At 48.3% G+C, this 15,658-nt stretch overlaps 1 protein-coding gene and 1 non-coding gene across 2 annotated transcripts in view; one reads left to right on the top strand and one right to left on the bottom strand.

Moving 5' to 3' along the window:
* LOC124593728 (tetraspanin-7-like) overlaps window positions 1-15,658 on the top strand; it is a 165,661-nt gene that overhangs the window by 46,832 nt on the left and 103,171 nt on the right. The gene's annotated exons all lie outside the window — the stretch shown is intronic.
* Window positions 5,447-5,522, bottom strand: Trnat-ugu. The gene has a single exon. It is a non-coding gene; the product is annotated as a tRNA-Thr (tRNA).

The following is a 15,658-nucleotide window of genomic DNA, read 5'->3' as shown; positions in this document are numbered from 1 at the left end:
TCGGCTTCTTCGTCTATCTCATCTCTCACCCGTCACACCCCATCTGGCCGGCGGGTCGGTAAATGTAAGTCGCAAGTAATTAGCGAAGTCTTGCCTATATTTCTTATGCTGTTGCAGCTTCGTGTGTCCATCCAGGAGAAAATGCCAAAAATCAAGTTTGTCCTTTTCCGATTCGTTATACACGTAGCCCACCACCATTCCCCGTACCCATGTCACTGCATTGGTTTTTTGGACCGGGAAATAAGATTCTTGGGGGAAAAAAAGTGTGTCTGATGAAATTGTGTGAGGGGCGGAGCGTAACAGGAACGCCAATATCTGTTGTGCCAAGTGCCACACTGGAGCCGTCCCACTACATGCTAAACGATGTTCATCAGTGTCCACTGTTGCGCAGCCTAAACATAGTGGAGTGTCTGCCAAATGAATCGCGTGCCGCCGTTGATTCGTTGCGAACTTCCTATTTATCACCACATACCATGTTGAGCGTACCGACGTTGGGAGGTAAACGTTCCGTATAACGCGCCATATCTGTCTCCAGTTCTTGTCTGGGTACTTCTTTTCCAGGGTATTCCTGGGGCACCGGCGCAGTAAGAGTTGGTATACGTCTCGCGTCGTCGGTAGTCGTGTTGTTGGGAAGGAATCTCTGACATAGCTAAGCTCCAAAAAAAAAAAAGACTTGAAATGTGACAGCTTCGATGAAATATGGCCCACATCGACTGGGGGCAGCATTGAAGTGGGCGCTAGTACATCGGCCAACGCGCCCGAGATATTGCGAAATTGACCGCGCCACTGTCGGAAAATCGTACTGACGAATAACGCCCGTGCTTTTTCATATACGTTCACTAGACCAAGTCCACCCTCTCCAGGTGGTAGCGTAAGCGTTGTGTATCGGATCTTAAACAGGTGTCCCACACTCACGTAGGTTCCGAAAGTTGCTTGTATCCGTGATGCCATTGTGCGCGTTAAAGGCAGGACATGCGCTACGTGAGTGAGTCTCGGTGCTAGGTATACGTTAACATAGGTCACCCTCTGAATCATATCCAACGCTCTTAATTTCTGTAACAGCACCATTGTCCGCATCAGCTTCAATATGCGTCGGTAGTTATCCGCTGCTGTCCGCTGCACATCCGTGTGGAACGTAATACCTAGGCATTTTATGGTCTTAACTAAGATGAGCGGGCCTTCCTCCCCCGGTTGTAATCCTCGACCGACATTCATGCAGCGTGATTTTTGTAGATTAAGCACGCTTCCTGCCGCCATCCCGTATCGCTGTATCCATGCCAACGCCGTACGTACTTCTTCGCCTGTCCGTGCCACCAGCATCACATCGTCAGCATAAGCGCGGCAATGAAAGGTCAGTTGTGGCAACGGCACGCCCTCCAACCGTCTTCGGAGACCATATAGACAGGGTTCAAAAGCCATTGCATACAAAAATATCGAAAGGGGGCAACCTTGACGAACTGACCTTGAAATAACAATGTAGTCAGTGCCCCGCCCATTCACCGAGACCTTTGATCGTACGCCGTGTAACAGTCGCATGATCACTAGGATGAAGGCCTGTGGGATTCCCAATCTGCCCATCACCGCATGCAAAAAGGTATGATCCACTCTGTCGAACGCATGATCGAAGTCAATAGCGACGAGTGCCCCACGCACTCGGCATGCCGCTGCTAATGCGATGATATCTCGATAGTCACTGAGCGCCGTATGTACGTTGCTCTTACCGCCGAGGCAAGTTTGATCTATGAGGAGTCTATCAGAAAGTGAAGAGCGCAGGCGAGCCCCAAGGATGCTCGCGAAAATCTTATAGTCGCAGTTCAAGAGAGTGAGTGGTCTATAATCTCCTGGATTTCTGCCACCGCGTGGTTTGGGTATTGGGATGATGATACCCTCCGTGAATTCGGCAGGTATCTCAGTCTGCGGTAACAGGAGTTCGTTGTACATCTGAATCCAGGTCCGTCCCATGAGGTATGCAAAGGCGCGGTAAAATTCAGTTGGGAAGCCGTCCTGTCCTGGGGACTTGTTCGGAGCCCCCCTGGCAATTGCGTCTGTCAGCTCGTCCTCTGTTATCGCTGTGATGAAAGTCTCTGCATCCAGTGGTGGTCCTCTATCTGGCATTTCCGAGATGACATCATGTAGTGTCTCGTGGTTCACATGTACAGGTCCATATAACTGGCGGAAATAGTCGGTAAACACATGCGCAATATCACGCTGGTGCACAACTTGCTGGCCAGTTTCAGAGATTAGTTCCCTGATCAATGTCCTGCGTCGTCGTTGGCGTTCACGTACCACGTGGTGCATGGAGGGGGTTTCGGCAGCAACTGTGTCCGCCAATCTCGCCCGGACCATTGTACCTTCCATTCTTAGTCTCGTCAGCTGTAATAACTTGGCTTTTATCCTGCGCATGGCCGTGTGCCTTTCCGGCGATGGTTGTTGGGTCATCAGCTCCCTCAGGGCTGTAAAATAAAAATCAGCCGTTGTGCGGTTCCACTGCGATTTGTCCTGCCCGTATCGTATCAACGTTCTCCGTAACGTTGGTTTTGCGCATTTAATCCACCACTGAAGAACCGAGGTGTATGCTCGTTGGCGGCGAACGCAGGTCTCCCAGGCCGCCTCTATCGACCGGTGACATTCAGTGTCACGTAAAAGTGCACAATTCATTTTCCAGTGACCTTTACTCCGCCATATCTTCTGACGCGTTAGTGACATCGTACAGACGTACGCCATATGATCCGTAAAAGCCGCTGGCCAGATTTCGGCATCCAGTATCGTCGTCCGTAGAGCTCGTGTCACGTACACTCTATCAAGTCTACTCGCCGAGTGTCCCGTGACAAACGTATAACCCGGTCTGGCACCATGCTGCAGTTCCCAGGTATCCAGAAGCGCCATTTCGGTAATCAACGCACGCAGTTCCATGCATGGCACATAATGAGGTACTTGGTCCTTTTTGTCGACGACACAATTAAAGTCGCCGCCCACTATATAGTTATCAAAGCGTCCAGCGAACAACGGTGCTATCTCTTCGGTGTAAAAAGTCGCCCTTTCTCTTCGTTTTGTGGAGCCAGATGGTGCGTATAAATTGATGAAACGAACGCAGTCGACAGTGATCGCTATGCCGCGTGCCGAAGGGAGAGACCTGACATCCTCCACTTCTATTCCTTCCCTGGTGAGAATCGCCACACCGCATCCACTTTCATCGTGCACTGAATAATGTGCCTCGTAACCGTAGAACTCCGGCGGCGATGTGAAACGCACTTCTTGTAGGAGTACAATATCCACGTCCGCAGCGCGTAACATATCTTTCAGCATTTGAATTTTAAGCGGTGTCCGTATGCCATTAATGTTTATCGTGGCAATGCGGTACGCCTGGCTTGTGTTCATCAGTTGTAGGGCGGTGTCATTAAGCGACCATCTGCACCCCCGGCGCTCCTCAACACACCTAAGTTGGTCAACATTTCCCGACCCCTCCCGGCCTCTGGCCAGGACTGTCCTCAATCGTCGCGTTCGTATTTTTATCCTGTTCCTGTTGGTCCATTTCTTGCGCCCAGTCCCCCAGCATATTTCCGGAACTGGTCGAAGGATGGGAGGTAACGGTGTCATCGCTCTGATGTTGGACAGTTGTCATCTCCACTTCTGCCTTCCGATCACGAGAAGGAGAGTTGAAGTTATCGTCGCTGTGTAGTTCCTGCATCGTCATCTCGGTATCTGTTGGATCCACTGGTCTCAGGTCGATACTGTCGTTGTCGTCCACTGTCCCCTCGGGACTATGGCTATCGTCAGCAGAAGTCAGTCGACGCTTCTTTCTTCTCTTCGGCGAACGCTGTTTCCGTTGCCTTGCTTCCGCATCGGCTGTTGGGGTTGCGTATCCTCCGTCTTGGGCCTGGCCTATCACGCTCTCGGTGGAAGCACTGGCAGCCACCACGGATGAGGCTGGAGCGGCCGTCAGCTGCATCTCTTCTGTGATGTCCTGTGTCTGCTGTGGTGGAACCGGTGGTCGGAGTTCCAGTCCGTTGGTGTCCATGTTCTCTATAGGGGGCAGCTGCTGGTGCCCATCGGAAGTCTCCCTCACGTCGCCTCTCAGGGCTTCCACAAAGGTCAACGGTAAGACAGTCGTTGGTTGTGGTGACTGAACGTCATTCCGTGGAGTTTGCACTAAACGTCGCTGGAGGCATTCCGAGCGGACGTGACCTTCTTTCCCGCACCCCGAGCAAGTGCGAGGTTGCCCATCATAGATTATAATCGCTCGACAACCTCCTATGTACAAATAAGATTGGTTCAATTGGCTCTGAGCACTATGGGACTCAACATCTAAGGTCACAAGTCCCCTAGAACTTAGAACTACTTAAACCTAAGTAACCTAAGGACATCACACACACCCATGCCCGAGGCAGGATTCGAACCTGCGACCGTAGCAGTCCCGCGGTTCCGGACTGCAGCGCCAGAACCGCTAGACCACCGCGGCCGGCTACAAATAAGAGGGGACGTGCTTGCGCAGTTCTATCCGTATTTGTCTCACCCCATTTAAAACGGGGTACGTTGTAAAACTCGTCCATTTTTCGGCCACATGGGATAGAACTGTACCGTATGGTCGAAAGGCGTCGGTAACAAGTTCAGACGGGACCTCAAACGGAAGTTCGAAGACTCGTATAGTGCGGATCCCCATTCCCGCGTGATCGACTGTAACCGCACCAACATTCCCGTCGGCATGACAGAAACGATACCCGTTCGGTGATCGTTGTAGAAGTCTTTCGCAAGCAGCCTCGTCAACAAGCTTGACATAGACGACGCTTGAAACGAGCGATAAATTGATTCCCACGATTTCCTGTGGATCGATTTTTACCTCTTCTCTGAAGAAACGTTCAATTTCGTGTGCCTTTGGTCGTATATAGTCGTTCGCAAAACTGAACCTCAAAGTCGTTTTTCTGTACGAGTGTGCCATCTCGTTCTAGACTCACAACACCGCACACGCGAAGCTGCTCCGGCGTAAACAAACAGGCGCGCGCACCACAGCGCGGCCGGCAGGCAACACGATCCGCACTGTGTCACTGCCGAAGGCAGACGTCCAACTGAGCCACCGAGGGCACAGAGGATATTGCTCCTGCAGGGACTTATCCCTTGCACGCAACCTGTCAGACCCACATTCCCAACATGTTCACACCATTACAGTCGTAGTGCGCCTAATAGATGTTTGCCCGCCACACTCATTACTCGTGGCAGATTAATCTACCACGTCCCGTACGAGTTGGGGCATAGCGTGTGCGTTCGCACAAGAAGGTCAATGGCCGGGTAGCCATATTTTAACTATATATGAAGCTAGTATTTGTTCCCGAAAGAACAGATACCATTGATGACCGTGCAGCTTCTGTAGAAAGAAATGATAATTAATCGAAACCCTCAGCTGCCAACAGGTGTTGTTGATATACCTCAATGGGGACATGTTGTAAATGTGTGCCCCGATCGGGACTCGAACCCGGGATCTCCTGCTTACAGGGCAGACGCTCTATCCATCTGAGCCACCGAGGGGCAGAGGATAGTGCACCTGCAGGGACTTATCCCTTGCACACTCCCCAATGATGTATATCAACGCCTATTTGCAGCTAGGGTGTCGATTTAATTATCATTTCGTTCTAGAGAAGCTGTACGGTCATCAATGGTATCTGTTCTTTCGGGAACAGATGCTACCTTCATATATAGTTAAAATATGGCTACCCAGCCATTGACCTACTTGTGCGTACGCACACGCTATGCCCGAACTCGTACGGGACTTGGTAGATTAATCTGTCACGAGTAATGTGTGTGATGCGCTTCAGTCCGGAACCGCGCGACTGCTACGCTCGCAGGTTCAAATCCTGCCTCGGGCATGGATGTGTGTGATGTCCATAGGTTAGTTAGGTTTAAGTAGTTCGAAGTTTTAGGGGACTGATGACATCAGATTTTAAGTCACATAGTGTTAAGAGCCATTTGGACCACTCTTTTTTTTTTTTTTTTTTTTTTTTAAATTGTGATGTGCAAACGTCTATCAGACCCACTACGAATGCAGTGGTGTGGACATGTTGGGAATGTGGGTCTGACGGGGAGCGTTCAAGGGATAAGTCCCTGCAGGCGCACTATCTTCTGTGCCCTCGGTGGCTCTGATGGATAGAGCGTCTGCCGTGTAAGCAGGAGATCCCGGGTTCGAGTCACAGTCGGGGCACACATTTTCAACATGTCCCCAATGATGTATATCAACGCCTGTTTGCAGCTAGGGTGTCGATTTAATTATCATGCAATCTACAGCGACCATGCCTGAAAAAATAAGGAATGCTGTCAAGTAAACTAAACAGCCAGTTAACATACGAGTAAATACACTGTCCAGTCACATTAATGTGACCGCGTGTCAAAAGTCTGAATAATCACATACTGAAGCGAGGACCATTGCGATACATGGCGGAAGAGAGTCAGTGAGGTTATGGAAGATACAGACAGGGACGTGGAGCCATGCCGACTCTGCTGGGGCCAGCTGCGCGAGGTTTCTCTGTTGAGGTTCCATGGGGCGAACAGTCCGATCGAGGTGGTCGCACAAATTGTCGACTGGGCTCAGATCCCAGCAATTTGGTGGCCAGTGGAGTACGGTAAACTCATCTACATTTACATCTACATGGATACTCTGCAAATCACATTTAAGTGCCTGGCAGAGGCTTCATCAAATCACCTTCACAATTCTCTATTATTCCAATATCGTATAGGGCGCGGAAAGTATGAACACCTACATCTTTCCGTACGAGCCCAGATTTCCCTTATTTTATCGTGGTGATCGTTTCTCCCTATGTAGGTCGGTGTCAAAAAAATATTTTCGCATTCGGAGGAGAAAGTTGGTGACTGGAATTTCGTGAGAAGATTCCGTCGCAACGAAAAATGCCTTTCTTTTAATGATTTCCAGCCCAAATCCTGTATCATTCTCTCTCCCATATTTCGCGATAATACAAAACTTGCTCCCTTTCTTTGAACTTTTTCGATGTGTAGGCAGTCTCCTTAGTAGGTCTGTTACATTTTCTAAGTGTCCTGCCAATGAAACGCAGTCTTTGGTTAGTCTTCCCCACAACATTTTCTATGTATTCCTTCCAATTTAAATTGTTCGTAATTCTAATGCCTAGGTATTTAGTTGAATTTACGGCTTTTAGATTAGACCGATTTATCGTGTAACCGAAGTTTAGCGCGTTCTTTCTAGCACTCATGTGGATGACCTCACACTTTTCGTTATTTAAGGTCAACTGCCACTTTATGCACCATTTCGATATTTCTTCTAAATCGTTTTGCAGTTTGTTTTGATCTTCTGATGACCTTATTAGTCGACAAACGACAGCGTCATCTGCAAACAACCAAAGACGGCTGCTCAGATTGTCTCCCAAATCGTTTATATAGATAAGGAACAGCAAAGGTCCTATAACACTACCTTGGGGAACGCCTGAAATCACTTCTGTTTTACTCGATGACTTTCCGTCAATTACTACGAACTGTGACCTGTCTGACAGGTAATCACAGATCCAGTCGCATAACTGAGACGATATTCCATAAGCACGCAAATTCACTACGAGCCGCTTGTGTGGTACAGTGTCAAAAGCCTTCCGGAAATCCAGAAATACGGAATCGATCTGAAATCCCTTGTCAATAGCACTCAGCACTACATGTGAATAAAGAGCTAGTTGTGTTTCACAAGAACGATGTTTTCTAAACCCATATTGACTGTGTGTCAATAGACCGTTTTCTTCGACGTAATTCATTACGTTCGAACACAATATATGTTCTAAAATCCTGCTGCATATCGACGTTAACGATATGGGCCTGTAATTTAGTGGATTACTCCTGGTGATCTTCGAACTACTCACGTACACTGCGAGCTGTATGACACGTTGCATTGTCCTGCTGCTAGACGCCATTATGTCGAGGGAAAACAATCCGTATGTAGGGGTGGTCATGGTCCCCAGGTATGTATGGATACTTCTGTTGATCCGTTCTGCCTTCCTGAATGACGATATCACCCAGGGAATGCCCTGCGGCCTGGACACTTCCGACTATTGTTGTAGGGTACTTACTTTCAGACGTTTCACGCCGTACACGCCAACGACCATCTGTCCGATGGAGCAAGAAACGTGATTCATCTGAAAAGGTCACCTGTCGCTACTCAGTGAACGGCCAGTTGCTGCTTGAATACTGTTCACTGGTGTGGGATTCGTACCAGATAGGGCTGATGGAAGAAATAGAGAAGATCCAACGGAGAGCAGCGCGCTTCGTTACAGGATCATTTAGTCATCGCGAAAGCGTTACGGAGATGACAGATAAACTCCAGGGGAAGACTCTGCAGGAGAGACGCTCAGTAACTCGGTACGGGCTTTTGTTGAAGTTTCGTGAACATACCTTCACCGAGGAGTCAAGCAGTATATTGCTCCCTCCTACGTATATCTCGCGAAGAGACCATGAGGATAAAATCACAGAGAGATTCGAGCTCACACAGAGGCATACTGACAATCTTCCTTTCCACGAACAACACGAGACTGGAACAGGGGGGAGAACCGATAAAGGGACCCTCCGCCACACACCGTCAGGTGGCTTGCGGAGTATGGATGTAGATGTAGTTGTAGATATTGGCTTACAGATTCCAGCCTTTGTCGACGATTAACAGCAGTCAGCCTTGGTCCATGAACCAGGCGTCTGCGCAAAAGTCCAAATGCAGCAATTCTCGCTGAACGTTCATTGAGGAGGCAATGTTGGTAGCCCCTTGCTCCATCTGGGTGGTCAGTTGCTCAACACTTGCGCGTCTATTCGCCCGTATACACCCGCCGTCGTTCACCCGTGTCATCTACAACCTGTGGTGCGCCACATTTGCCTCGGCGCAAGTTTTAGATAGCGCAATTTTGTCACGCGCGGTATACTTTAACCACAACGAACGTTTACAAACTTAACCGTTTAGGAAACTATCCTTGGCCTAAAAGCGAATGATTATGCTCTTTCTGACGTCCAGTGTCGCGCCCTTTCTGTTTTACGACAACGACTGCACTGTTTACCCTTCGCCTCCTCTCCCCTCCCCCACCCCTTCCGGTCGCGGGGTGGCCGCGAAAGCGCGGCGGGACCAAACGGAGAGCGGCCCGCGAACAAACAAACGAACGGAACGGACGGTCACGAAATAACGACGGACGATGGAGAGAGACCTTACGACGACATCAAGCAAGAAGCAACGGAGTGACAGAGACAACCAAACGAATCCAAAACGTCCACTAGTAATGAAAACAGAGAACGGAAAACACGCTGTCTGTTGTCGAGGCGATATGTCAAGACTCACGCATCATTTAGACTCGTTGGTTGAGCTTTTTTTTTTCTTTATTGTTATTTTTCACTTTCTACAAAGGTGGGCTGGCAGCAGGTAAATCTATTCCGCTCTTCAGCCACAAGTATTACAGAAATGAGAAAATGAAGACAGAAAAGTGACAGATTGGTGGTTAAAAGAACATTAGATACAAAAATTAAAAAAACGCGCAGCCGTTCACACTCGACGAAAAAACACCAAAAACTGTCGGCACTCCACACAAACACTGATGACTTAGACGTTACAAGTGAACGAAGGAGCGTGGCGGCGAAAAACACTAAATCACAACACGATGGCACACACACGAGAAACTGATGGCGATGATCTCCAACACGCGAATGTCCACTGAACGTGTGCGAGTCCGGGTACCTGCCAAGAGTGGAAGAAGGGGGGGGGGGAGAGAGGCAGAGGGGAGAGCAAAGATGCCAATGGCAGAGGAGAGGGTAAGGGGTTTGGAGGTATGGGGGTAGGGGAAGCCCGGGGGAGGAGGGGGGAGAGAGGGAGGGAAGGGGGAGAGAAGGGAGAGAGGGTGCCCATAGGAACAAACACAGGAAGAGGGAGGGAGGATCAAAGTTGGTAGGAGGGGTAGATGGAGGGGAGGAGGGCACCATCAGGGAGGGGGAGCTGGCGGTAGCCACCTTGGGAGAGGGTAAGGAGAGTGGAGAGATGGAGAGCAGGTGGGACATGGAAATACAGGCGGCCGGCCGGAGTAGTCGAGCGGTTCTAGGCGCTTCAGTCTGGAACCGCGCGACCGCTACAGTCGCAGGTTCGAATCCTGCCTCGGTCATGGATGTGTGTGATGTCCTGAGGTTAGTTAGGTTTAAGTGGTTCTAAGTTCTAGGGGACTGATGGCCTCAGCTGTTAAGTCCCATAGTGCTCAGAGCCATTAAATACAGGCGCAGCAGCGGACGGGGACAGGAGAGGATGGGAGAAACAAGCAGGTGAGGGGGATCGAGTTTACGGGAGGTGTAGAGGATCCGTATCCGTTCGAGGAAAAGGAGGAGGTGGGGGAACGGAATAAGGTCGTACAGGATCCGTGTGGGGGAGGGGAGACAGGTGCGATAGGCGAGGCGAAGAGCATGGCATTCTGGGACCTGAAGGAATTTTTAAAAGGTAGGGGGAGCGGAGATCCAGGCAGGGTGGGCGTAGCAGAGGATAGGGTGGATGAGGGATTTACAGCTATGGAGGATGGAATTAGGCCACCACATTTTCTTTGCGTCTGAATACTTCCACCTCCCAGTCTCGTAGGGTCGTGATGTATGGACTGAGTGGTACAAAATTATTTAATACACTACTGGCCATTAAAATTGCTACACCACAAAGATGACGTGCTACACACGCGAAATTTAACCGACAGGAATAAGATGCTGTGATATGCAAATGATTAGCTTTTCAGAGCATTCACACAAGGTTGGCGCCGGTGGTGACACCTACAACGTGCTGACATGAGGAAAGTTTCCAACCGATTTCTCATACACAAACAGCAGTTTACCTGCGTTGCCTGGTGAAACGTTGTTGTGATGTCTCGTGTAAGGGGGAGAAGTGCGTACCATCGCGTTTCCGACTTTGATAAAGGTCGGATTGTAGCCTATCGCGATTGCAGTTTATCGTATCGCGACATTGCTGCTCGCATTGGTCGAGATCCAATGACTGTTAGCAGAATATGGAATCGGTGGGTTCAGGAGGGTAATACAGAACGCCGTGCTGGATCACAACGGCCTCGTATCACTAGCAGTCGAGATGACAGGCATCTTATCTGCATGGCTGTCACGGATCGTGCAGTCACGTCTCGATCCCTGAGTCAACAGATGGGGACGTTTGCAAGACAACAACCATCTGCACGAACAGTTCCACGACGTTTGCAGCAGCATGGACTATCAGCTCGGAGACCACGGCTGCGCTTACCCTTGACGCTGCATCACAGACGGGAGCGCCTGCGATGGTTTACTCAACGACGAACCTTGGTGCACGAATGGCAAAACGTCATTTTTTCGGATGAATCCAGGTTCTGTTTACAGCATCATGATGGTCGCATCCGTGTTTGGCGACATCGCGGTGAACGCACATTGGAAGCGTGTATTTATCATTGCCATAGTGGCGTATCACCCGGCGTGATGGTATGGGGTACCATTAGTTACACCTCTCGGTCACCTGTTGTTCGCATTGACGGCACTTTGAACAGTGGACGTTACATTTCAGATGTGCTACAACCCGTGGCTCTACCCTTCATTCGATCCCTGCGAAACCCTACATTTCAGCAGGATAATGCACGACCGCATGTTGTAGGTCCTGTACGGGCCTTTCTGGATACAGAAAATGTTCGACTGCTGCCTTGGCCAGCACATTCTCCAGATCTCTCATCAACTGAAAACGTCTGGTCAATGGTGGCCGAGCAACTAGCTCGTCACAATACGCCAGTCACTACTCTTGATGAACTTTGAGGTCGTGTTGAAGCTGCATGGGCAGCTGTACCTGTACACGCCATCCAAGCTCTGTTTGACTCAATGCCCAGGCGTATCAAGGCCGTTAATACGACCAGAGGTGGTTGTTCTGAGTACTGATTTCTCAGTATCTATGCACCCAATTTGCGTGAAAATTTAATCACATATCAGTTCTAGTATAATATATTTGTCCAATGAATACCCGTTTATCATCTGCATTTCTTGTTGGTGTAGCAATTTTAGTGGCCAGTAGTGTAAATGATATTCTGTAGCGCTGTTGTATGTTTCCTAGCGATGTTACAAACAGTCGCAGGCATATTCTATGAGGACGGGCTGCTTAGCGAACTAGTCGAGCTGTCACAGAATGCGTGAATATTCGTAAACGAGGCACGTATGCGTGCAGTCTCATGAACCCTGCTGTTGTCATTTTGGAAGGCATAGAAGTAGCAGAAATCATAACATTTTGTCACAGAGTACGTTAAAATAAAACCCCTGGTTCGTGCCCACTGCAATGTGAATGAATGAGCCCAAGTCAAGTTATGAAAAACAGCTCTAAAACATCACGGAACCACCTCTGGCCTGAAGAACACCCTCCACAGCTCTCGCTTAAAACCTCTTTGGGTTGTCGGTGAATTTGGCGCCAGGTATCACTTGAAAAGAGGCAGTATCGCAACTCGTCAAACAACATTTCATGTCTCCTGTCAGCTATCGTTCAGTTTTAGTGTTGTCACTGAAGACGTGGTTTATTATTTCAAAAGTTTTGTGTTTGATGTTTTATTTATAACAAACTTTTATATAATGTGCTACATTTTATCTGTATGACAACTTGGTGTGAGGTCCAACTCAAAATGAACACATTTTATAAAGAAAATTTTTCAAGACCTGAAGATGACAGCAAAATGTGTCGAAGCCAGAGGTTTGTAAATAAAGAAATGTCTATTCGGTATTGGCTTTAGTAAGTTTTTATGAAGAAAGACACATCGCTCCTTCTCATTTCTCAATATGAGAAAATGCAGTCACGTGCAACTTAATGTGCCAATGTGAACAAGGGGCTTTTGCATGTGTCCAGTTGTAATGTCCACTGCATGCAGTTCTCTTCATCATGTTCGCTCAGAAAGGTAGTTTAGATGGAGCTGCATTTTCCTGTCACGTTTGAAACTGGCTGTCAACGACAAACCGTGACACTCGTCTTCCATTCATGTCGGTGAGGATCTTTCTACGACCGCTGCTCTCACACCGTGTTATATGGCTCCTGATCGTGAACGTTGAATAGTCTGCATTGATACACCGAGACATTGGGCAACTTACTGCACAGTGGGGTCATGGGCACATTGATACACGATAGCCCGTTTCTGCCATTGCGTGACGTCTTCACATTACTGATCTTACTGCGACGATTGCTTACAATCAACTGGAATATATATATCAACTTCACTGACAAGACTTGCTGTCAGTGGTGGAGGGTCACAGTTCCAAAGGGTGCCCCAGGACAATGGTCGGTATTCAGGGATATGACAAGAACGCTCATTCGAAACAAAATATTTCATATGTACATGTAACCTATTTCAAATGGTTTCTGCCATAGAACACATTTAATTAACAGTTTTATTTATGCAACTGATGACTTTACACACAACTGGTCTGAATCATGTTTAACAGAGTGTAAAAAGTTGTGCTGAATAATTCAGAAATGTTGGGAAGGTAGAAACGGGTCGAAATTACAAAGAGCGTCCCACAGGGTTCAATTTTGGATCCACTCCTACTCTTATGGCAGAAAGAAATACAGAACAAAAATGTTGAAAGCAACGATGTAGTTTGGGCTAAAATGAAACGTCAGAGAGATTGTGTGGGTTAGACAAATACAGTGGCTCCACTAGGCCAAAAATAATGTCTGATGGGCGTTGAATAAGTAATGGCATACTTTTTCTTCTCGGGTAATTGCAGTTCAAATAATAAATAATTTGCTGTGGGATATCTTGGAATATTGTCGCTTGAGCCCCTATAGTTTCATGAACTTCAGATTAGTGGCCGCCCTATATGTAGCCTTCAAAACTGAGTCTGTAACGCAGGCCGGAGTGGTCGAGCGGTTCTAGGCGCTTCAGCCTGAAAACGTGCGACCGCTACTGTCGCAGGTTCGAATCCTGCCTCGGGCATGGATGTGTGTGATGTCTTTTGGTTAGTTAGGTTTAAGTAGTTAAAAGTTCTAGGGGTCTGATGACCTCAGAAGTTAAGTCCCATAGTGCTCAGAGCCATTTTGAGTCTGTAACGGAAGCGCATTCCACACAGAGAGCTGTCATAGAGTCCCTTTTAGTGGAAAACCAGAGCATCGCATGTATTCGTAGGCCTTGGCAGCCTGTTTACAGTGACCAGGCAGTGAACAAAAGCTTGGTGAGTCGTTGGGCGAGATATATGTCGTTATCGCAACAAGGTCACACCAATATGTCCAGTTTCCCACTTGCCAGCTGGCTGCACACAGCTTGACGCCTGTAATATCAGAACGTGCGGACCCTCTCATTTGAGGTGATTGATGGATCACAATGAAACCCCTCGCTGCATAACTAAACGTTCCCGTTGATAGTGGATACACGCTCGTCCACCAGTTGGGGTACACAAAGGTGTGTGCCCGCTCGGTTTCTCGCCGACTCACAAGAAGACCATACAGAGCAACGAGGGGCCATCTGTGGGGAATTGCTTGCGCATTACGAAGCTGATAGTGATAGTTTTTTGTCGAACGTCATCAGAGGCGATGAAACATGGGTTCATCACTTAGAATTGAAAACAAAACGGCAATCCATGGAGAGTTGCCACACATCTCTCATCCGAAGAGAAAGTTCAGAGTCAGAGCCTCAGCAGGTAAAGTCATGGCGACACTCTTCTGGAACTCTGAAAAGGTTATTGTGTTTGATATACTCCCTCAAGGTGCAACGATCAACTCTGAAGTATATAGTGCTACTCTCAAGAAACTGACGAAACGCCTTCAGCGTGTTCGTCGCCACAAACGTGCAAACGAACTTCTTCTTTAGACCAACGCAAGGCCCCACTTTAAGTTTGACATCCGTGAGGGACTCAGAAAACTACATTTGACTGTGCTTCCTCAACCACCCTGCAGTCTGCATCTTGCACCTTCCGGCTTCCATCTGTTTGGCCCAATAAAGAAAGCACTCTGCAGGAAGCAGTACGTAAATCAAGAGGGGGGGGGGGGGGGGGTTATTGATGCAGCAAGACTTTGGCTCTGACGTCGACCGGAAGCGTGGTGCATGCCCTTCCAGTAAGGTGGCATAAGGCCGTCCCATTGAACAGAGACTATGTTGGAAAATAGGGTTTTGTAGCCAAAAGAGTAGGTAATAATACGATGTGTTGGATTCCTGAACAAAACCAGCCTGCTTTCAGAAAAAAAAAGTGTTTATTTAATTATTGAACGCCCCTCCCTCCTCGTACAATGTGTTCTGCTTCGGAAACCATTCTAAATAGGACGTATGGCAATATGAGTTTTTTGCTTCTAATGATGTCGGCTATTCTTCCTGAGACACCTTTTATACACGGAAGAGCCAAAGAAAGTGGTACACCTGCTTAATATTGCGTAGGGCCCTCGTGGGAGAGGTGCCACAACATGATGAGGTATGGACTAGACTAATGTCTGTAGTAGTTCTGGAGGGAATTGACATCATGAATAGTGCAGAGCTGTCCTTAAATCAGTATGGGTTCGAGTGGGTGGAGATCTCTTCTGAACAGCACGTTGCAAGGCATCCCAGATATGTTCAACAAATGGTTCAAATGGCTCTAAGCACTGTCGGACGTAACATCTGAGGTCGTCAGTCCCCTAGACTTTAGAACTACGTAAACCTAACTAACCTAAGTACATCACACACATCCATGCCCG

Source organism: Schistocerca americana, chromosome 2, assembly GCF_021461395.2.
Source record: "Schistocerca americana isolate TAMUIC-IGC-003095 chromosome 2, iqSchAmer2.1, whole genome shotgun sequence".
Taxonomy (NCBI): domain Eukaryota; kingdom Metazoa; phylum Arthropoda; class Insecta; order Orthoptera; family Acrididae; genus Schistocerca; species Schistocerca americana.
The sequence above is the reverse complement of the archived record's forward strand: the minus strand, read 5'-3'. Positions and strand labels throughout refer to the sequence as shown.